General features: G+C 47.5%; 1 pseudogene; it reads left to right on the top strand.

Annotated features, from left to right (window-relative positions):
• Positions 1–1,160: 1,160 nt before the first annotated feature.
• Positions 1,161–19,476, top strand: LOC106002785 (annotated as a pseudogene).
• The last annotated feature ends 2,819 nt before the right edge of the window (positions 19,477–22,295 follow it).

The following is a 22,295-nucleotide window of genomic DNA, read 5'->3' as shown; positions in this document are numbered from 1 at the left end:
GAGAAGAGAGGGGTGAGGTGTTTTTTGAATGCTGTGTGCCAAGTCCTTTCCATAGGGTGCTCTGTACTGTCCTTCAAATGGTGCTGTGTGCTGAGTGCTTCCACAGTGTGGTGTGTGCTGAGTCCATCAAAATTGTTCTGTGTGCTGAGTTTATCGAAGGAAGCTATGCACTGGGTGTTTTACACAGCGTGCTTCAACACAGAGTGTGATGAGTCCCTCGGAAAGAGTGCTATGTGCTGAGTGTTTCAAAGCATGCCATGCACTGAGTCCTTTACACTGTGGGCTATAGACCCCCTCCTTCAAAGGGTGCTGTGTTCTGAGTACTCTACCCACCATGCTACATGCTGAGTCCTTCAAAGGGAGCTGTGTGCTGAGTCATTTACACAGGGAGCTTTGTGCTGATTTTGGAAGTGTGCTGTATGCTGATTCATCCCAAAGGGTGCTATGTTCTGAGTCCTTGAGAGGTGGTAATCCCCAACACTCACACACACACACAGACACACAAACACAAACATACACATACCAGTGTCACCATGCACCTGCTTGGTGTGTAGAGTGGAGGGTGATGGAGGAGAGTCTCCTCCATTGGTGGGGCTAAGGGGAGATTCAATCCTCTGGGCCGGTACTGGAGGTGGGGGATAGTGCTGAGCTGAGGTAAGGCTGCAATTGCCATGGTCTAGAAGCTTCAGGGCCCAGTCAGGGCTGCAATTGTGGCCAGGGGTGTGGGGTGGAGCCCTAGGGAGGAGGGGGCAGGACCTAGGGGCATACTTTGGTGGCAGCTATGGCCAGGAGCCAAAGGGGGCAGGGGTGTGTGTGTAGCAGTGGCGGGTGGCCCAAGAAAGGATTGTGGGGCCCAGAGAGAGCTGGGAGAAGAGCGAGCTTCAGTGGCTGGCGGCTGATCCGATCAAAGTGTGGGTCCTGACCTGGAGCGCAGAGCATGCGGAGCCTACACAGCAGGCACATCGCCACATGCAGCCCCTCGGAGGTGCCCAGCCATGGTGTCCCTGAGTCTGAGGTCCCGGTACAAGGAGCACGGAAGAGGCAGTGGCTGCTGAGGCAGCGGTGGCCACAGGTTAGGAGACCACTGAGGCTGCGGTGGTGGCTGAGGAGGAGCAGAGGCTGTGCGCAGCTCCACCATGCGCCCGTGCTGCGTTTCAAACATGGCGGTGCTGGCTCAGACCCGCGGAGCCTCTAGCAGTTACCTGGCAGAGCTGTTGCACCCCTGGCCTGCTTGTGGCCATGACTTGGTACAGGCCCTCAGTCCTCAGACTCCCGGCGCACACCCGGAGTAGCAGCCTACAGCTTCTCCCAGCAGCACACATGGGTGGCCGACCTTCGCTCCTGCACCCCACAACCCCCCCTGTAAACTCTGTCCCCCACTCTACCCTTCCTCCCCACCCTCGCGGACCCAGACCCTTGCCTCTTGCCTCCCCCTCCCTTCCTGCCTGTGCCTCCCCCATGCCCCACAATCTGTATTGGCTCTGCCACAAATGCACCCCAGGGGTGGAAGGTGGAGGTGGGTGTCCACCCGGGGATCCCACCCTCATCCCTAGTGGCCAGTGTTCCAGGAAAAGGGGAGCTGCAGGGATGGGGAGGTGGGAGCACCACAGAGCCCCTGGCCTGAAGCAGTGGGAGCCACACAGCTGTGCATCTGCACCATTCCTCTCCCTGGTGGGAACCTGGTGGCTTTAGTCAGAGGTGGGGAGCTGCACCTCCACACCTGCCTTCTCGGTTCCTTTCCCTTTTGCTGGGGAAGGGGTTGTTGGATGCATAAATTAGACACCGTTGTTGTGTGAGCCCTTGTCTTCTGTGCTCAGTCACCCTTTCACCTGAGGACATTCCCAGAAGAGCCCACTAGAGAGGTGAGGGCACTGGGGTCACATAGAAGGTGGATATTTGGGAGAAAAACACACACCCTCTGACACACATACAACCGGCCTGTACCCCCAACCCCAGCTGTCAACTGTTCTGACTGGGTGATCACATTTCCCAATTCTGCCAGCTTCTGCTAGTGCTCCCAGTCCATCTGGTCTCCTTGTCCTCCCCAAGAATCTGCCAAGTCACCCAGAAGTATGTAGGCTGGAAGTAGGGAGTCCATCCATGTATATAGCCTTTAGGACCTCATCAAAGTCTCCAACAACGCCCCCACCCTAGGTCAGACACCTCTCTGGAGGCACCATGACCCCCTGCTTTGTTTTCTGTCCAGGCTCTGAGGAGCCACATGTCTTGGGACTCCTTCACCCAGCGTCTTGGCCTAGGGTTTTGGTGAATGGGGAGTCAAGGCTGGTTGTTCCCAATGGGAAGGGTCTGGCCCTGGAGAAAGGGAGAGTCAGGGTGGTTCTGCATTATTAGAGCATTGTTCACCTTGGGTTAGATCCCCTGGTTCTGACTAGAGAACCCCTGTGCTCTAGCTAGTACATTGCCCAGATGAGAAACCAACAAACTCAGGAGAGACACTGCTCTGAATCTGTGTGTGTGTGTGTGTGTGTGTGTGTGTGTGTGTGTGTGTGTATGTGAGAGAGAGAGAGAGAGAGAGAGAGATCATCTTTCTCATTGTACAGTCACCGTGTCTAAAAAGAGCAAAAGCATTTTATTTGTGTGCATGTGTGTATTTGTTATTCTTTTTCAATTAATGCCCAGTATGAGCCCAGCCATAATTTTGTTTTCTCTTTCACCGTTTCATGGATCCTTTAGAGAAGGTTTCAGTAGATGCTCCTTTCCACCTCTTTTTTCCCCTTTCCTGCAGCCCACAGTAGCTGCAGGACCTGGTTGGGTCTCCCCTAGGAGGCCTGTGTGAACCGCAGACCAGAGTGGACACCTGCTCTTCTGTCTTCAGCCAGAAGGCTCATGAGGCTATTGTGACCACAGCCGCACTCCTCCAGCCAGCCAGTCTGCTCTGGTGTGTATAGTTGGAGCTAATTCAAGGTTGGGAATGAGTCTGCCAAACATAAATAGGGAATGAGATGGGAGGTAGTAGGGCAGGGGCTGTGAATCTAGGACGGTCTAGGAGGGTCTGGGAAGTGACAAACTGTGTGACATAGCAGATGGTTCACCACGACTGAGGATGAGAGGGGAATCTTACCCAGGGTATTGACTGTGTAAGTGGGCATCTGGGCATGGGGCTCCGGGCCCCCAATTGTGGTGTGGATTCCCTCTGGGGGCAGTACACTGGTGGGTAGTCCTCCCTGGAGTCCTACAGACTCCAATCTGTGTCCCTCCTGGGCTGTTTCCAGCTGGGTAATGGTAGGCAAGTGTGTTCCCCCTGCTGGAGCCTACTTGGGATCAGGACATGGCAGTTAGCTAAGGCTCTCTGAGTGCCATTTTCTGTAACCTACTGTAGGCTGTCTGGAAGGAAAGGGGGACCACTGACTTTGGAACCCTTTAAGTTTGATTAGGACAAATTGAAATTCCAGCTTTTCCAGGGTTTTTTCCTTGAAGCTGGCAATTTCTACTAATGCTTGGATTTCTGGGTCAAATGAGATGGACCATTTCAGCCACCAAACAATGACATTCAAGCAGCACAAGCAGAGTTCCTGATCCAAATGGTCTCCTGCTATGAACGTCTTGCCTTGACTGCCTTTCTCCGGCAGATGCCGATTCTCCTCCGGCTCTCTCTAGGGTGATCACTACAGTTGAGGATGTTGTGCGGAGCAGAGATTGTGACCTTGCCATCTGCAGCCTGATTGCTGTGAGCAGAGACAATTCCCAGGACCTGTACTGGACTCTGGGAGATTCAGAGACCCAGGATGCCTCAGGGATCCTTCTCTGCAACATGAAACTTGGGGGCTGGATATGGTGGACCATCCTGTCTGGCCCTAGGGAGTGCAGAGGAGGCCCCTTGAGTTAGGCTTTCACCTCACGACAACCTTGTTCACAGCTGAGTGGGGAATTGAGTGCCATACAGCTGGTCAGTGGCTGGACAGAGATCTTTGAGAAGATAGGCATCCCAGAGACCCCAGAATACAGTGAGTACATCATGGCTCACGTCCTTGGAACCAAAACAGTTAAGTGCAGTGGTACCAGGAGGGTGGGAAGAGGTAGGAGGGAGAACTGTGGGAGAGCTACATCAGGTTTTACCCCCACCCAGGATGCTTACCTGAGTTGGATGGGACTTTTCTGTAGTATTGTCATAGACAGATGCTCATCTCTTTATCTAACAAAACCTTACAGTGTGTGGCAGATCCTGGGGGGGGGTGGGGGTCATACATGATGAAAGGTTCCAGTGCTGGTTCCACAGCACAGGACAAAATCTTGGTTTGATCTGGATGCTGGTGCCTCACACTTGTCATCCTAGCTACTTAGGAGGCTGAGAAAGGAGGATTGAGGCTTAAGGCACAGGCAGAAAAGCCTGTAAGACTCTTATCTCCAACTAACTACCAAAAAGAAAATGCCAGATGTGGATGAGTAGCTCAAGCTGTAGATTGTTGGCCTTGAGTAAAAAGGCTCAGGGAGCCGGGCGCTGGTGGCTCACACCTGTAATCCTAGCTACTCAGGAGGCTGAGATCTGAGAATCACGGTTCAAAGCCAGCCCGGGCAGGAGAGACCGTGAGACTCCTATCTCCAATAAACCACCAGAAAACCGGAAGTGGCACTGTAGCTCAAGTGGTAGAGTGCTTGCCTTGAGCTGAAGAGCTGAGGGACAGCGCCCAGGCCCAGAGTTCAAGCCCCACGGCCAACAAAAAAAAAAGGCTCAGGAACAGCACCCAGGCTCTGAGTTCATGCCCAGGAGTGACACAAAGAAAGGAAAGAGGAAAAGAGGAAGGAAGGATGGAGGGAGAAAAGGAGGAAAGGAAGGAAGAAGGGAGCATGCAAGCCTTTTTTTGAGTCTCTGGATCAATGGAGCCAACCATTCACAATCTCTGAGGGGACAGTTTCAGAGCATAATTCTAGTGTGTAGGACCAAGGCACTGACCCATTCATGACATCAGCAACTCATGACATCAAAATCTGAGTGTTTGCTGACTGCAGAGGGAAACAGCCTCGGGTAGACCCTAGGGCTCAGAGTGGGTCACAGAGTTTCAATCTCTCCTGGCTCACCGAGTTTATTTTCTGGTCAGATAAGAAGAAACTGTCCAAGGGCTAGGGAGGTGTAGGGTGAGGGAGTGGCAAGACAGAGGTGGCAAGGGATAAGGAGGAAGATGAAGAGGGAGGACAATCCCAGATCCAGTGTATCAGGCCATTGGAGCCATGACCTCAACTGAAAACCTAGACCATCAGTGATAGAATGTTCAACCCAGCCACATGGCTATTAAAAGTCCTGGCACTCTGGGTTCACTGTTGACAACCTGTCTGTCATCCACTGCAGGATGCCTGTGCAGTACATCCTTGCGGACTGGGACTTTTTCTGGCTCAATCTGAAGGTGACAGCCCCAGTGTTCATTCCTCGACTGGAGACAGAGGTAAGTGTGCCACTGGAACAGGACACCCAAGGGAATGAGGGCTAGAGTCAGACCCGTACTGCCCCCAGACTTCCTCTAGGGGAATCTAGGGCCCCATGACTACACTACCATCCTCAGAGGTACAGGTGGGTCTCTTTGCTGGCTCAGCCTTTAGTCTAGATAGCAGATGTGGGAGGGGCCGACTGAAAGTCGAGGCTAGTGGGAAAACAGGAGGCACTAGGCTGGGAGCAGGGTTGTTTCTTTGAAGATACTCACAACCCAGGAACATTCAGGAGATGGATCAGCCCTCTCCTCCTCCCTGAGAGAGAGGGACTTGGAGCCCTCCAGTCTGCATCCCTTGGCTGAGAAATTAATTCATTCCTATATCCTTTGTTTAGATAACTAGATCTCACCTGACTGCCCAGTGTCAAGGCAGGACAGTGAGAGATCTTGAGTCCTTGATGAGGTCATGGGATCCTCAGTATGAGATTGTACTTGAATGTCCTGATTTGGTTCATGGTCAGACCCATCTCAGCCTGTCATGATCTAGGACTAGAGAATCAGAGCAGGATGGGGTCTATTCTGTGAATCATGAGTATTATGTGTGAGCTTTGAGCTCCCGTGTGCTCACCTGTTTCCTTTTCTTGGGTGTGTCTATGCTAGAAAAAGCTTAAAACTAGGGTCTGGGTCCCATCCCTTGTTTCATGCTCAAAGCTAGCACTCTACCATTTGAGCCACAGCTACACTTGCAAGGTTTTTGGGTGTTTAATTGGAGATAAGAGTTCTGAATGACTTTGCTGCCAAGGGTGGCATCCGACTGCAGTCCTCAGATCTCAGTCTCCTGAGGGGATAGGATGACAGGCATAGAAAAGCATCTTTGGCCGGGTGCCAGTGGCTCATGGCTGTCATCCTAAGTAATCAGGAGCTGAATCTTAGGATCATGGGTGAAAGCCTGCTTGGGCAGGAAAGACCCTCAGACTCTTCTCTCCAATAAACCACCAGAAAACCGGAAGTGGTGCTGTGCCTCAAGAAGTACTGTGCTGGATTTGAGCTGAAGAGCTCAGGGATAGCACCAAAGCCCAGAGTTCAAGCCCCACAACCAACAAAAAGAAAGAAAGTAAAACATCTTTGCCTGCAAAGGACGGTGGAGGTGTGTTTCTGTGTGTGTGTGGGTGTGGGGGATAGATATTTATTGCCCTGCTCAGTCATAATTTTAGATAGATTGTCCCAGACTCTTAGTTCACCGCAGCCAATTCTTGACCACAGGTGAAGCTCTGGGTTGGATGTCGACCATTGGACCTCAGTCTCCTCATGGGACAGTTGTGAGTAAATAAGGGACTAATACAGAGGGATCTCTGGAGCAGGGCCAGGCACAGAGGGAGCAGGTGTCAGATACAGTTCTCAACAATTCTGTGAGCATATGACAGGAAGTTGCCGGGAAAGGGCTCAGATGGGGTCTGTTATTAATCATGCAACAGGTAGGGAATTATGAAACAAAACATGGCTGTCTTTCATCATTACCCTGTCCCCATGAGGAAGGGATCCTTCACTCTATTCATTTTTCCAGCTGGGAAAAATGAGTCATGGAGAAACCAGGTGACCTGCTCATGACCTCCAGCTTACAGGAATCTTGGCCTGATTTCTCTGCCATGCTTCCTAGGACAGTGGGTGTTATTCAGTCCACTTCTTGTGGTGGGAAGTCCACTTGTTGTCATTTGTGGGGATTGAATTCTCAGCCTGGATGCTATCTCTGAGCTCCTCAGATCAAGACTAGTACTCTACCTCCTGTGCCACAGCATCACTTCCATTTTTCTGTTAGTTCTTTGGGGATAAGAGTCTCACAGACATTCCTCCCGAGCCAGCAATGAACCAAAATCTTCATATCTCAACCTCTTGTGTAGGTAGGATTATAGTTCTGAGCCACCGGCACCAGGCTGAAGTGTAATTCTGGACCTCTGTCTCTCTCTCTCTCCCTCTCTCTTTCTCTCTCTCAGGAATTGGTTGAATGAGTCCTGGAGGAGGTGTCCCAGCATCCCCATGTGGCTGGAACCCATGGTAGCCCTCTCATTCTGGAGGTGGGCTGTGGGTCAGGAGCTGTTTTGCTCAGCCTGTTGAAGCAGCTTCATGAGGTAAGCCCCTCTGTGCCCTGGCTAGACCATGACAGTTATTCATTGTCCATCCCATGAGTCCTTCCCCACATCCCTCTGCTACACCGTTGAAGGAAAGTGCATGAGGTGTCACCTTGTTCCCCTACCCAGCACAATCCAGGGCCTCTGACCTATACCCCCACCTATCTGACAAGACCCTGGCTATAAGACAATAAAAACACTCTGTGTGTACTAACCTTTGCTGGGGAGTATCATTTTGGTTAAGGGGGCAGGGTTCAGAGGAAAGACCCCAGACCTGATACCTCCCGGGGAGGACATTTGTTCTTGTGACAGAGCCACGTCTTTGCTGTGGATAAGGAATAAACCTCCATCAGACTGACCCAGAACAATGCTCAAAGATAGGTAGGCTGTTGAAGTATCAAACCACTCATGTCTGCTTCCTACTCCCAACAAGGAGGTGTAGTATGGGTGGCTCGGCCCTGGGCCTAAGGGATTATAAATAGATGGTGGTGGTCAGGAGCTCATGGCTCCCACACATCATCCTGGCTCTTTGGGAGGCTGAGTTCCGATGGTTGTGACTCAGAGCAGCCCGGGCAGGAAAGTCCAGGAGATTCTTATCTCCCATAAACCACCTCCCTCCCCAAACCCAAACACAAAAAAGCCAGATGTGGTGCTGTGGCTCAACTGGTAGAGCCTCAGCCTTAACAAAAGAAGCTCAGGGATAACACCCAAGCCCTGAATCCAAGCCCTAGGACTAACACAATCATAAAATAAATGAATAGTGTACATCTTTCATCTGACTACCAAGAAAGATGTATTCAGTTTTCTCACTGGTACATGTAGCCAAAGGTAATGGGCTCCCTTTCATGTTCCCCTAATCCTCTCCTTCTCTCCTTTATCTGTCCAGGCTTTATCTGTTGCAGGACAGAATTCGGATCATCCCCTTGGATGTGACCTTAGGTACCCTCCCTCATCCACCTCCCTTGGGGTCAGGATCCTGGATGCTCTCCCTGCTGGGAGGAGGAGGCATCACAGAGATGAGGGTAGGTATCCCCAACACTCACATACACACACACACACACACACAAACATATACACCACTAAGCCAACTCAGTCTAGCTTTTTCCAAAGACACTTTATCTCCTTTTCTCCTTGTATTAACTGAACTAGTAGAGGAATTTGATCCCCTGTAACTGATTAATTTAACTTGGGCTTGCTAGTTAACAGAAGCAAACAGAAACCAAAAAGCCTTTGGTGCCTGTCACCTCTGGCTCAGGGTCAAGCCTGACATCCTGGCGACTTGGGAGGCAGAGATCTGAGGATCAAAGATCAAAGCCAGCCATAAGCTGGAAAGCCAGAGAGACTCTTCTCTCCATGGAACCACCAAAAAGCCAGAATTGGAGCTGTGGCTCAAGTGGTAGAGCACCAGTCTTGAGCAATAAAACTCAGAGAGACAGCTCCCAGATCCTCAGTTCAAGCCCACACAAAGAAATGGCCCTGTCTTGTTGCCCACAGATTGCCCAGGCCTCGAGGCCCCTCTCATGGAGTGTGATACATCACCTGCCCCTGGGTGGAGTATCAGGGCCTTGACAAATCCGGTGGTGGAATCCAGGCCTTCCACTTCGTGCATTCTCAACCCACACTGGCTCTAGGGCAGAGCCTGACAAGGCTGGCAGCCCGCACAGCGGAGAGGTTCCAGCTTTTCCAAGGTGATTAGAAAAGGCTTCTTGGAGACAGCACTTGAAAAGGGGGTATTGCTTAACAAGGAGGATCTGAAGGAAGCACAGAGAGCAAAGGTGCTGCAGATGATGGGCAACATAGCAGAGCGTGTTTATTTCCAGCCAGGGCTGCTGGTGAGAGACTTGGTATAGATGTGTGAGACTGTCCCAAGACAGGCCCGAGGGGTCACAGAAGAACAGCGATCCAGGGCTGGGATTGCATCCTAGAGGTAGAAGGCTCGCCTAGCACACAGGAAAGCATGGGTTCGATTCCTAGGTCCTGCATACACAGAAAAAGATGGAAGTGGCACAGTGGCTCAGGTGAAAGAGCACTCCCCTGTAGACACAGAAAGTCAGGGACAGTGCTGGGCCATGAGGTCAGGCCCCAGGGCTGTCACCATGAAACAGTTCTCCCAGGGACCTTGGTGACAGGTAGATGGCTATGCCCTGAAGCTCTTAGTAAATCCATCCGTGCTTTATGTCTCCTTTGACAGAGGGGAGCTGGACAAACCCTCTGCCCTGGGCACCCTTGGAACCGGTTATCAGCAACCCTCCCAAGGTCTTCCACCGGGACATGGAGCAGCTGGCCCCAGAAGTCTTCAGGTATCAGTTGGGTGGGGTATGGGGACATAGGGCAAGCCCAGAACTCCTAGTGGGTCTGATCTGCCCGGGAAGACTAGGCAAACCGGAGGAGGCAAATGGGAGCTTAGAGGGGGTTAGTGATGTGGAGGGGGCCCTTTAATCCCCATGGCCACACCCAGATTCTAGCCTCCCTTTATTTTCCCTGAAGGAGGTAGAGGGGTGTCTAGGTGGTAGTGTCTAGAGGAGTAGGTGGAAATTCTGAAGGACTAGACACATTAAGCCATGAGCCGGTGGCTCATACCTGTCATCCCACACCTGTCATCCTGGCCACTCGGGAGGCTGAGATCCAAAGGTTCTCATTTCCCAGCCAGGCAGGAAAGTCCCTCCAGAGCCTCATCTCCAATCTCCAACCGGAAGTGGCACTGTGGCTCAAGTGGTAGAGCAGTGGCCTTGAGGAAAATTAGACATCAAGAACAGTACCCAAGCCCTGAGTTCAAGCCCCTCAACCAAAAAAAAAAAACCAAACAAGATAGAAAGACACCCCTTCCTTGCTTGCAAGAGATGGTGAAGTAGTAGGGTTTCTGTGGTTGTGAGACCAGATGCTGGCCTCACAGTACAGACATTTCTAATAAGTCCCCAGGTTTGCCCCAGTGTGAAGCCAAAGCAGGGTGGGTGGTGCCTTACCAAGAACTCCAGAGGTTATGGCTATTGCAGGCAGGGAGTGGGTGAATGGGAGCTGGAGTGGGATGGTAGTGTCAATTATATGCTCTATATCCCTGGAAGAATGGTTTTGGATGCTGGTGACAAAGTCTGAAGTGTAGGGTTACATTTGGTTTGTGTCTTGATGAGTTGGGTTTTCCCTTGGTATAAGAAGGTGGCTGCAAAGGAGGCTACAATGCTTGATAAGAAATGTACTCCTTTTATGGCTAGGGAGTTTGAGCATTTCTTCATGTGTCTATTGGCCATACTTCTTTCTTCTTCAGAGAAGTTTCTCTTTAAGTCTTTAGCCCACTTATTTATTGGGCAGTTGTTTCTTTGAGGATTTGTTGGTGGATCTAATTTTTTGAGTTCCAAGTACATTTTAGACATGAGACCCTTGTCCATTGTATGGCTAGTGAAGATCTTCTCCCAATCTGTAAGCTTTCTATTGATCTTGCTAGCTATGTCCTTTGCCATGCAGAAGCTCTGCAACTTCATGCAATCCCATTTCTCCAACCTTTCTTTGATTTGTTGTATTTCTGGGTCTCTATTAAGAACATTTTGGCCTGCACCAAGTAGACCTCGGGTTTCTCCTATTCCATCCTGTAATGTTTTCAGAGTGTCTGCTTTGACTCCGAGGTCTTTGATCCATTTGGAGTTGATTCTGGTGCAGGATGGTATATAAGGATCTAACTTTAGTTTTCTACAAGTAGTTAACCAATTTTGCCAGCACCATTTACTGAAGAGGCTGTCTTTCTTCCATTCTATTTTTTAGCTCCCTTATCAAAGATTAGATGGCTATAGGTCTTTAGGTTCATTTCTGGGTTTTCAATTCTATTCCATTGGTCCTGAGGTCTGTTCTTGTGCCAGTACCAAGCTTTTTTGATTACTATGGCTTTATAGTAGAGTTTGAAATTTGGTATTGATATTCCTCCAGCAGCGTTCTTTCCGTTGAGGAGCATATTTGCTATTCGGGGTCTTTTATTGTTCCATATGAATTTTTGGATTGCCTCTTCTATTTCCTTGAAGAATGAGGTTGGAATTTTGATAGGTATCACATTGAATTTGTAGATAGCCTTGGGAAGTATTGCCATTTTCACAATGTTAATCTTTCAAATGCAAGAGCATGGGAGTTTTTGCCATTTTTTGCTTAAGATGTCTAGTCCTTCAGACACCTTAAGCCATGAGCCGGTGGCTCAAACCTGTCATCTCACACGTGTCATCCTGGCCATTTGGGAGGCTGAGATCCAGAGGATCTCATTTCCCAGCTAGGCAGGAAAGTCCCTCCAGAGCCTCATCTCCAATCTCTAACTGGAGGGGCACTGTGGCTCAAATGGTAGAAAACTGGCCTTGAGGAAAATTAGACAATAGGAACAGTACCCAAGCCCTGAGTTCAAGCCCCTCAACCAAAACAAAAAACAAAAAACCAAACAAGAAAGAAAGATACCCCTTCCTTCCTTGCAAGAGATGGTGAAGTAGTAGGGTTGCAAATCAAAACAACATTAAGATAGTACCTCACCCCAGTTAGAATGGCAAAAATCAAGAACTCTAATAACAACAGATGCTGGAGGGGATGTGGACAGAAGGGAACCTTACTTCATTGTTGGTGGGAGTGAAAACTTCTTCAACCACTTTGGAAAGTAGTATGGAGGTTCTTCAAAAGACTCCACATAGAGCTTCCCTATGACCCAGCAATCCCACTTTTGGGCATTTACCCAAATGTTTACAAACAAGACCACACTAAAGCTACAAGCACAACTATGTTTATTGCAGCATTATTCACCATATCCAAGATATGGAACCAACCCAGATGCCCCTCAGTAGATGAATGGATCACGAGAATGTGGTATATATACACCATGGAATTCTATGCCTCCATCAGAAAGAATGACATTGCCCCATTTGTTAGGAAATGGAAAGATTTGGAAAAAATTATATTAAGTGAAGTAAGCCAAGCCAACAGAAACTTAGGTCCCATGGTTTTCCTTATTTGCAATATTTAGTATATATATGAGTCAAGCAGAAAAGGTTAGGTAAGGTGATGTTAGGAAAATGAACCCTAAGGTTTATATTTAAATGTTTTTTTTCTTTCATGCATTTGTTTCTAATGCATTTATAAGATTATTTCTTTGTTGCTTTGTATGTCCCTCCAACACAGTACAACCCCTGCTTTCACTGTATTTAATTATGGTATAATTTGTGGAGGGGATGGGGAAAAACAAGTCGTTTAAATAAGGATATAGGCTGACCCTTGCATCAATGAGAAGTACAAGTTGTCATATCGAAAACGAACTTTACAACTTTGGTGGGGGGGAAGGTTGATTGGGGGGTAGGGGGAAGCTGGAAGGGATGGGAAGGGGAAACAAAGGAGGAGGCTACAATGTTTGATAAGATATGTACTCCTTATCTTGCCCATGTAATTGTAACCCCTCTGTACAGTATTTTCACAATAAAAAAAGAAAGAAAGAAAAGAGCTGAAGAAAAAAAAAGAAGTTAGGTGAAGCCGGGTGCTGCCAGTGGCTCACAACTGTCATCCTAGCTACTCAGGAGGCTGATAGCTAAGGATCATGGTTCAAAGACAGCTTGGACAGGAAAGTCTGTGAGACTTTATCTCCAATGAACCACCAGAAAATTGGATGTGGTGCTGTGGCTCCAGTAGTAGAGCACACACTTTCATCTGAAGAGCTGAGGGCCTGCTGGCTGGCCCAAAGTTCAAACCCCATAACCTACAACCAAACAAAAGGTAGCTGAATTTTCTGCGTAACTGTGTACAGTAGAAATGCCATGATGTGTTGTGAACCATTCCAGACATGTGAGAGGCTCTGAGTTTTGTCTACAGTTGGTCTGATGATGGTAGTGCCATCATCTCTGGGGTGGAATATTCAGGGTGCACAGGGACTTTTGAGGCCTTGGGCTACCAGTGTGTGTGTCTGTGTTGGTGTGTCTTTTGTCTGTGTGTGTCTGTGTCTGTGTGTTTGGATGTAGAAGACCTGGGCCTTGAACTCAGGGTCTAGGTGAAGTTCCTATGCCTCTGTGCTCAAAGCTAATGTTCTAACACTTGAGGTACAGCTCCATTTCTGGCTATTTGGTGGTTCATTGGAGATAGGAGCCTCACAGACATTTCTGTGCTGGCTGGCTTTGACCTCAGCCTCCTGAGTAGCTAGGATGACAGGTGTGAGACAGTAGAGCCACATTTGTGTGTGTGTGTGTGTGTGTGTGTGTGTGTATGTGTTTTCCTCATCTTTCTCTGTCCCTTTCCTGGGAGCCTGTCTGCCTCTTTCTGACCTCAGATGGTGCCCCTCCCCCACACCGACCTTGCCTTTAGCCTCCGATCTGGGTCTACAATGAGTCCTAAATTGCCAGAGACCTGAGTTCAAGCTTTTCTTTGGGGCCCAAGTCCAGCTGTCCAAATCTTTGGCCGCCTGCAGGGGATTCTGGGTCAGCCGGGCCAGCTGCAATAAAGTCTTGCCTGTCTCTGGGTGGAAAACTCAGACATGGGATGTCCTGCCCTTTTCCTCAGCTAGTCCTCTGGCTGCATGTCCCTATCAGCAGGCTGGCAGTGAATGAGGGAAAGGGGTTGCCGGTGGCTCTGGCCAACTCCAGCTTGATAGTGGACTGAAGGCCGCCCAAGCAAGGAGGATTCCAGGCTACATTGAAGGTGAGGCCAAGGTGGCTTGGAAGTGTCTGTTAGTGTCTAGGAAATGTCAACGTACTTTATCACAGGCAAGTCTATCTTCCAGCCCCAGCTGGGTCTCTCCAATCTTTCTAGAGAAGTCTGGATGCCCAGAATACAGAGGCACAGACTTTAGATTCCAGGGCCAGGGAATTGGGGGAGGAGAGACTGGTATGGCCAATACCTCAATGTTCTGGGGCATTAGACTTGACCTGAGTATGCCCCCATTGTGCACGTCACTTCTTAACCCAGACCTGGCCAGAAACAGGCCACTTGTAGTGGTGCTGTGGAAGTGGTAGGAGTGGAAGGGAAATCTAGTATTATCAAAATCTGGATTTATGACCTCAGGGAGGGGAGGGTCAAAAGATGTCTTAAAAAAAAATCTTAGAGCTGGAACTCAGGACCAAGGCACCGAGCTTTCTTTGCTCAAATCTAACACTCCACCACTTGAACCACAGCTCACCTTTCATCTTTTTTAGTAGTTTAGTGGAGATAAGAGTCTCACGAACTTTCCTGCCTGGCTGGCTTCAAGCTGCCATCTTAAGAGCTCAGCCTCTTGAGTAGCTAGGATTGCTGGTATGAGCCACTGGCACATGCTAAGGATGTTTGTGTGTGTGTGTATTTGTGTGTGTGTGTGTGTGTGTGTGTTTACCAGGGCTTGAACTCAGAGTCTAGCTGGTATCCTTTAGCTTGTTTGCACAAGGTTGGTGCTCTACTACTTGTACTCCAGTAGCTCTGCTTCCCAGATTTTTGGTGATTCATTGGAGATAAGAGTCTGCCCACCCAGGCTAGTTTGAATCTTGATTGATCCTCATGTGTCAGCCTTGAGTAGCTAGGATTATAGGTTTGAGCCACTGGCATCCAGCTGCAAGGATGTCTCTTCATACTGTCTTCTGTTCTAACAGCTGTGTACTTTCCCTGGCCTAGATCTCTGATCTCCACATCAGCTCCCATCAGCCCTTGACTGTGTGGAGAACATAAAGCTCAAACCTGTCAAGCATCCTATTTCTTTTTTTTTGTTTTGGGTCCGGTCATGAGGCCTGAACTCTGGGCCTGGGCACTGTCCCTCAGCTCTTCAGCTCAAGGCTAGTGCTCTACCACTTGAGCCACAGCGCCACTTCTGGCTTTTTCTTTTTGCTTATGTGGTGCTGAGGAATCGAACCCAGGGCCTCAGGCATGCAAGGCAAGCACTCTACCACTGAGCCACCTTCCCAGCCCAAGCATCCTATTTCTATGTCCTCAGGTGAGGGTACGTTTCCTTTGAAGCCTGGAGGAATAGTGGGAAGGGGAGGAAGGTTAGCTGTAGATGGGTGCTAGGCTGGGAGAGAGGTACATTGTCTTAGCCAAGAAGGAAAGTCTGGCAAATATTAATAGCTCATGCTCTCATATTCCTAGCTCCTCAGGAGGCTGAGATCTAAGGATTGGCATTCAGAGGCAGCCCAGCTCACTTTTCTTTCTTTCTTTCTTTCATTTTTTTTAGTATCAGTAGGATCTATTTTTTTTGTGTGTGTGAAAATACTGTACAGAGGAGTTACAATTACATGGGCAAGATAATGAGTACATTTCTTATCATCAGCTCACTTTTCTAAAGTGTGTGAGACTCTCCTTTCCCAATAACCACCTGAAAGCTGGAAGAAAAGCTGTGGCTCAAGTGGTAGAGTTGCTAGCCTTGAATGAAAAGTGAAGGACAGAGCCCAGATCCTGAGTTCAACCCTTAGTACCAAGATGTGCCCATGCGCACACACACACACACACACACACACACACACACACACACACACACACACACACAGTAAGGTGGTAATGATGAGCTGAGCTATAACTGGTGGCAGTTCAGAGGCACAGTCATAGTAAACTCTTGACACGTCAGTTAATTCTCCCCAACTCTTTCTTGGGCTGAGGGGCCTGGTGCATGGAACCTGCACCTCCATCCATGCCTAGGGTATAGGATCAAGGGAAGAACACGATGGATGCTCGTTTATACTCAGTGCATGATTGCAGACCTTCATCTGCCACTGAACATTGGTGAAGAAAGCAGGGCTCTGAGCCCTAGGACTCCTGGGATAGCCACTGCTACAAGCAGCAGCCAGCCATCTGTGGATTTCTGAGCCTACAAGTCTTTCATGAGCCCAACTCAACACCTACCCAAGGTGTGCCTGACAAATTTGCTCCCATGCCATCTTGCAGCTCTTGCCTCTCCTGGACCAGAAACCTGGTCTGAAATATTGATTCACTGCTCAGATCCACACTGCACCCATGACAGATGCCATTCTGATGACCTGGCCAATGACCTCTGTGCCCCAAGGATAGACCCTTCTCTGCTACTTTGGCCCGCTCTGTAGGTAAAGGCTCCCAAAGAGGCTGCTTTCAAGAATTGTAGGACACCTAGATCTTGGGAGACCCTTAGGGGACCACTGGAAATTACTCTGCCTAGAGCCACAGAGTGAGGTTCAAGCAGGCCAGGTGTTGGTCATGGGGCTTGAACTCTGGGCCTGGGCACTGTTCCTTCAACTCTTCAGCTTACCATTTGAGCCACAATAACACTTCCAGTTTTCCTGTGGTTCATTGGAGATCAGAGTCTCCTGGACTTTCCTGCCTGGGCTGACTTTGAACCATGATCCTCAGATCTCAGCCTCCTGAGGAGCTAGGAGGATAGGTATGAGCCAACAGCACCCAACTGTTTTGGACTTTCACCACAGTGGATTAAGAACTCCTGAAAGCTTTTCTTTATTTTTTATGTGCCAGTTCTGGGGCTTGAACTTAGATTCTGAACTCTAGTCTCTTTTATTTTTGCCTCAAGGCTGACACTCTACCACTTGAGCCACAGCTCCTTTTCTGGATTTTGGTAGTTCATTGGCAAGAAGAGTCTCACTAACTTTCCTCCCCTGAGCTGGCTTTGACCCAGGACTTCTGATCTCAGTCTTTTCAGTAGCAAGGATTTGCAGGGGTTGAACCACCACTGGCATTGGGCTAGAAGCTTTTCTTAAGCAAGTGTTCTTCCCTGCATTTGCACTGACCCCTCCATGCAAAGGAGGTCTGAAGGTCAGGAGCTGTGAAAATAGGCTTCCAGCCACAGGAAATGGCTGGGGTCCATGGTGAAAAGCCAAGCTAATCTTCCCCTTGGGCCCCATTCAGGGATCACCTCCATCTGCCCTCCCTGTGCCTCAAGTACAAACCTTGACCTAGCCTTGAATGTGCTGCTGGACATGTCTGAAGCCACAGAACCTTCATTCCACCCACACCACCTATTCTACACTACACCTCAGGAAACTTTGTGCATGTTGTACCTTCTGCCTGAGGCTCTCTATCTTGTTCCACATCTTAGAACTCCTGTGGAATTTTGGCACTGGTTATATCACCTCCAGGAGCAAGTCTTTCCTTCCCTTCTCCCTCTTTTTTTTTAAATAGTGAGTTGCTAGATATGGAACTAGTGCAGGCTGACTGGCAAATGCTCTAGCTTGGTGTGTGTGTGTGTGTGTGTGTGTGTGTGTGTGTGTGTGTGCCAGTCCTGAGGTTTGAATTTATTGCCTGGATGCTATCCCTGAGGTTTTGTGGTCAAGGCTAGCACTCTTTTCCTTGAACCACAGCTCTACTTCTGACTCTTTGGGTGTTTGATTGGAGAAAAGTGTCTCATATAGACTTTCCTGCTTGCAATTGTGATCCTCAGATCTCAGCCTCCTGAGTAGCTAAGATTACAGGGCTGAGCCACCAGCAACTGTCCTCTACCCTACTTCTTACCTCTAACCTTGGCCCTCCTATGAGTACCAGAAGAATATGTCTCACCAGGCTCACTTTTTTGCCAGTCTTGGTGCTTGAACTCAGAGTCTGGGCATGTTCCTGAGTTTCTTTTGGTCAAGGCTAGCACTCTTATCACTTAAGCCACAGTGCCACTTTTGGCTTTTTCCATTTCTGTGATACTGAGGGCTTCGTGCATGCAAGGTAATCACTCTACCACTAAGCCACATTCGCAGCCCAAGGCTCACTTCTGACAGGAACTATGAGAGTGGGATTTTATTGGCTTACCCCTTTTGGTGCAGAAATCATTGGCTATTTCATCTTTGCCAAGATTCGGGACCAGCCTGTGACTCGGCAATGAGGAATGGTGAATGAGGTATAGCCATCAGGCCCCAGAAGAGTATGCTCAAATATCCTACAGAGGGATAGAGAATATGGAGCCAGAACCTTTGACAACTCCTACAGCCTAGGAACTGTGGTCTCCCTGGAGGCAGTGGCTGGCTACTAGGTGTCCTGATGGGATATCTCAGCCAGAACATAAGGTACGTGTTGCACAGCCCAGGCAAAGCCCGCAGGGCTTCAGTTATTAAATGGCAGAGAAGCATGCTTTGTTGAAGCTGCTGGCTCAGACTTAAGACTCTCTGAGGACATGCCCGGGTTGGGGGGATGGATATGGGCAACCTGCTGAATGCCCATCATCCATACATCATCTATCCATAAACAGAGACATGGAGTTATTGCCTCCTTTTTTTGGGGGCGGTGAGGCAGGTCCAGGGTTGTACTATGAGCCTAGGCCTGTCCCTGAGCTCCTTTTGCTCAAGGATAGCACTCTGCCCTTGAGCCTCAGCCCCACTCATGGTTTTTTTTTCCCCTCTGATCTCTTAGAAAGAAGAGTGTTGTGAACTTTTCTGCCCATTATGAACTCAAATTGTCATTCTCTACACTTCTGCCTCAGGAGGAGTTAGGATTATAGGCAGGAGCCACTGATACCTGGCTTTCTTTTCTTCTTTTTGTTCTTTTTTTTAATAGTGACTATCTGAAATCTTCACAGTGTCATTCCAATGGTTTGCATTCAAAGTAATCTACCCTGGCCTGGAATTCGAAAGCTATGACTACCACCCACAAATGGAGGGAGGTCCTGATGAACTAATTCCTGTTCATATGAATGCTAATGGAATGTTATAAAAGTAATAATTAAATTTGCAGTTAATTCATGATTCTATTTTAGAATGCCACACAAAAATTATTGGATTCATATCTTCCATTCTAGCACCATAGTATGATTAAGGATATTGACTAATTTTTAATTAATGCTTTTATAAGTATTCAAACATGATACTTCATTAAATGGAGTCATAATTTAGTAACTAATAATTGGTAATAACATATATATAATTTAACAATATCCTTACATTCCCTCTTTCTATGTGTGTGTGTGTATATATATACATATAGAGAGAGGCATATATGTATATATATATATAATATCAATCTACACATCTATCTATTGGGCAGTACTGTGGCTTGATCACAGGTCTTCAGAATTTCCTGGATGCTCAGTTTGCCAGAGGCTGGTGTGCTAACACTGCACCCCATTTATGGATAGGGCATTTTAGGCTCAGTTGAAATCCCAGCATTCATTTGTGGAGTAAGAAGCCAATTTGACACATTCTTTTTCCTTCTCTGTGAAAGTCCTGGCTCTTAATACAATGTATAATCCATATGCAAATATGTCCTATGTGATATGATGTAATAAAGGAAATGTTATATGCGTAATAATACTAAATAAATAGAGTAATAAATGTTATATGCAGTAGAACCCATTTATGTAAATAGATCTCATATATATGAATATTATTTTTTCCAGTGCTGGGGTTTCAATTCAGGCCCTGGAAACTGGTCTGAATTTCTTTTTTCTTTCTTATTTTTATTTTGCCAGTCATGGTTCCTGAACTCTAGGCGTAGGCACTGAACCTCAGCTCTTCAGCTCAAGGAGATTGCTCTACCACTTGAGCTACAGCGCCACTTCCAGCTTTTCCTGTTTATGTGGTGCTGAGTTATTGAACCAAGGGCCTCATGCATGCAAGGCAAGCACTGTACCACTGAGCCACCTTCCCAGCCCCATGAATTTCTTGTATTTAAGGAGGGTGAGCTTTCCCCTTCACACACAGTGTCACAGAATTACCCAGACTCTGAGTTCAAATCCCAGGCCTGCTAGAAAAATGGTGCAATTTCCTAGCCAGGGTTTATTGTTATTATTACTTTTTTTTGGCCTAGCACAGGGCTTGAACTCAGGTCTTCGCATCTCTGCCACAGCTGATCATTGGATCCTACGACCCTACTTCAAATTTTGGGGCTGGCAAAAGTAAAATATAAAAAGGAGAAGGATAAAACTGAGAAGTTCAAGAAGGTGCTTTTACTTTTTTTTCCCTTTGTATTCTGACCATCCTGGGTCTAAATGACAAGCCCCAGAATGTGTACATGACATTGCATTGCTAATGTTAGGCGGGCTATTAGGGAAGCCATAGCTGAAACAAGCAACTTAGGCCTGGAGGTCGAATCTTGGAACTGCCACTAATGAATGATGGGAGGTCCTAAGAAACGCATTCTGATATACATCCGTACAAATGGAATGTTATAAAAGTAACATTTAAATTATTAGTTAGTGTATGATTATATTCTAAAATTATACACAACAATTATTCTACATTGACTAATTTTCAATTAATACTTTATTATATATACAATCATGATACTTAAAAAAGGAAAGAATAATTTAATTGCCAATAATTGGTAGTAATATCATATATGCAGTTTCAAAATATAGAGACATCTCTTTTGTTTTTTACATATACGTCTATCTATCTATCTATCTATCTATCTATCTATCTATCTATCTATCTATCTATCTATCTCTACCAATCTACACATTTATCTGTTTATACACTTGTCACTCCTGGGGCTCAGTGTTAGAGTGCCCTGGGTTCCATTCCTCACTACCAGTTGCTCAGAAAAATCCAGAAGTCATGCTGTTGCTCATGCAGTCGAGGACTAGCTTTGAGCATAAAAGTTTAGGGACCTTGTCTAGACACTTACTCAAGATGCAGAACTGGCACCAAAACAAAACGATAGAGTGTTCTGACTGCAAAGATATAAGGATAGGACTGCAAATACATCATCGTAGGAGTCTGGTGCTGAGAGCTGCCATCTAACCTGACTTAGCCAGAGGTAAACTGCTGCAACCCAGCTACACGGAACCAGATGCTTGTGGCTTGCTCAGCCCTGTCATCCAAGATACTGGGGGGTTGAGATCAGAGACACTGGTGGTTTTAAAATCCTGCCCTGACAGGAAGTCTGCAAAACACTGAGCTGTGGCTCAAAGTGGTAGAGCTCTAGCCTTGAGCAAAAGATCTTAGGATAGTACCCCCAAACTTTCAGTGGAATCCCTGTGGCTGACTCCCCACCTCCCCCCCAAAAAAACCCACCCCTCTAAATCATTAGAACTTTGTGTAGTTTGGTAACACTGATGAAGGCACCCTAATTCTAATGACAGCGTGTGGGATAGAGCTATGTCATGAGTCTTATATGAGGAATGGTTTACTGAGTGCATTCTTGCATCTGGTCCTTGTAAGAGCTCCACAGATTATTGTGCAGATGAGAACCTTGAGGCTCAGATATGTCCCCATGTCAGGGCCAAAATGATGTATGTACTGAAATCTAGTGAGTTTTCTCCTGCAGACAATTGTTTTGGTTTATTTTTCTCAGTCATGAATCTTGAACTCAGGGCCTAGCCACTGTCCCTTCCTTGTTGGGCTCATGGCTAGCACCCTACCAAATGTGTTACAGTCTAGGCATCTGTGGCTGATATCTGTCATCCTGCCTACTTTGACACATTTTTTTCCTTCTCTGTAAAAATCCTGGGTCTCAGTATGAAGTATAATCTATATGCAAATATATCCATGTGATAAGATGTAATAAATGAAATAAATGTTATTTATGTAATAATACTAAATAAAATAAATAATGAATAAATAAGGTAATAAATGTCATATGGAGTAAGCCCATGTATGTAAAAAGATCAAATATATGAATATTAATTTTTCCAGTGCTGCCGCTTAAATTCAGGCCTGGAAACTGGTCTGAAATTGTTGTCTTCAACAACAGTGAGCTTCCCCTTCCCCACAGTGTCTCAGAGTTACCCAGACCCTGAGTTCAAATCCCAGGCCTGCCAGAAAAATGGAGCAAATTCCAAGTCACGGCCTTAATTTATTTTGTCCAGGCCCGGGGCTTGAACTCAGCTTGTGGCAATTCTGCCTAAGCTTCCATCACCCTAGGCTGGGGTGCAGCCAATGGACCCACAGCCCATTCTGAGATCCAAGTTTAAATCTCGGGACTGATAAAA

Source organism: Dipodomys ordii, unplaced genomic scaffold (assembly GCF_000151885.1).
Source record: "Dipodomys ordii isolate 6190 unplaced genomic scaffold, Dord_2.0 Scaffold1000001372, whole genome shotgun sequence".
Lineage (NCBI taxonomy): Eukaryota > Metazoa > Chordata > Mammalia > Rodentia > Heteromyidae > Dipodomys > Dipodomys ordii.
Note: the sequence above shows the minus strand (reverse complement) of the source record. Positions and strands in the feature narration are given on the sequence as shown.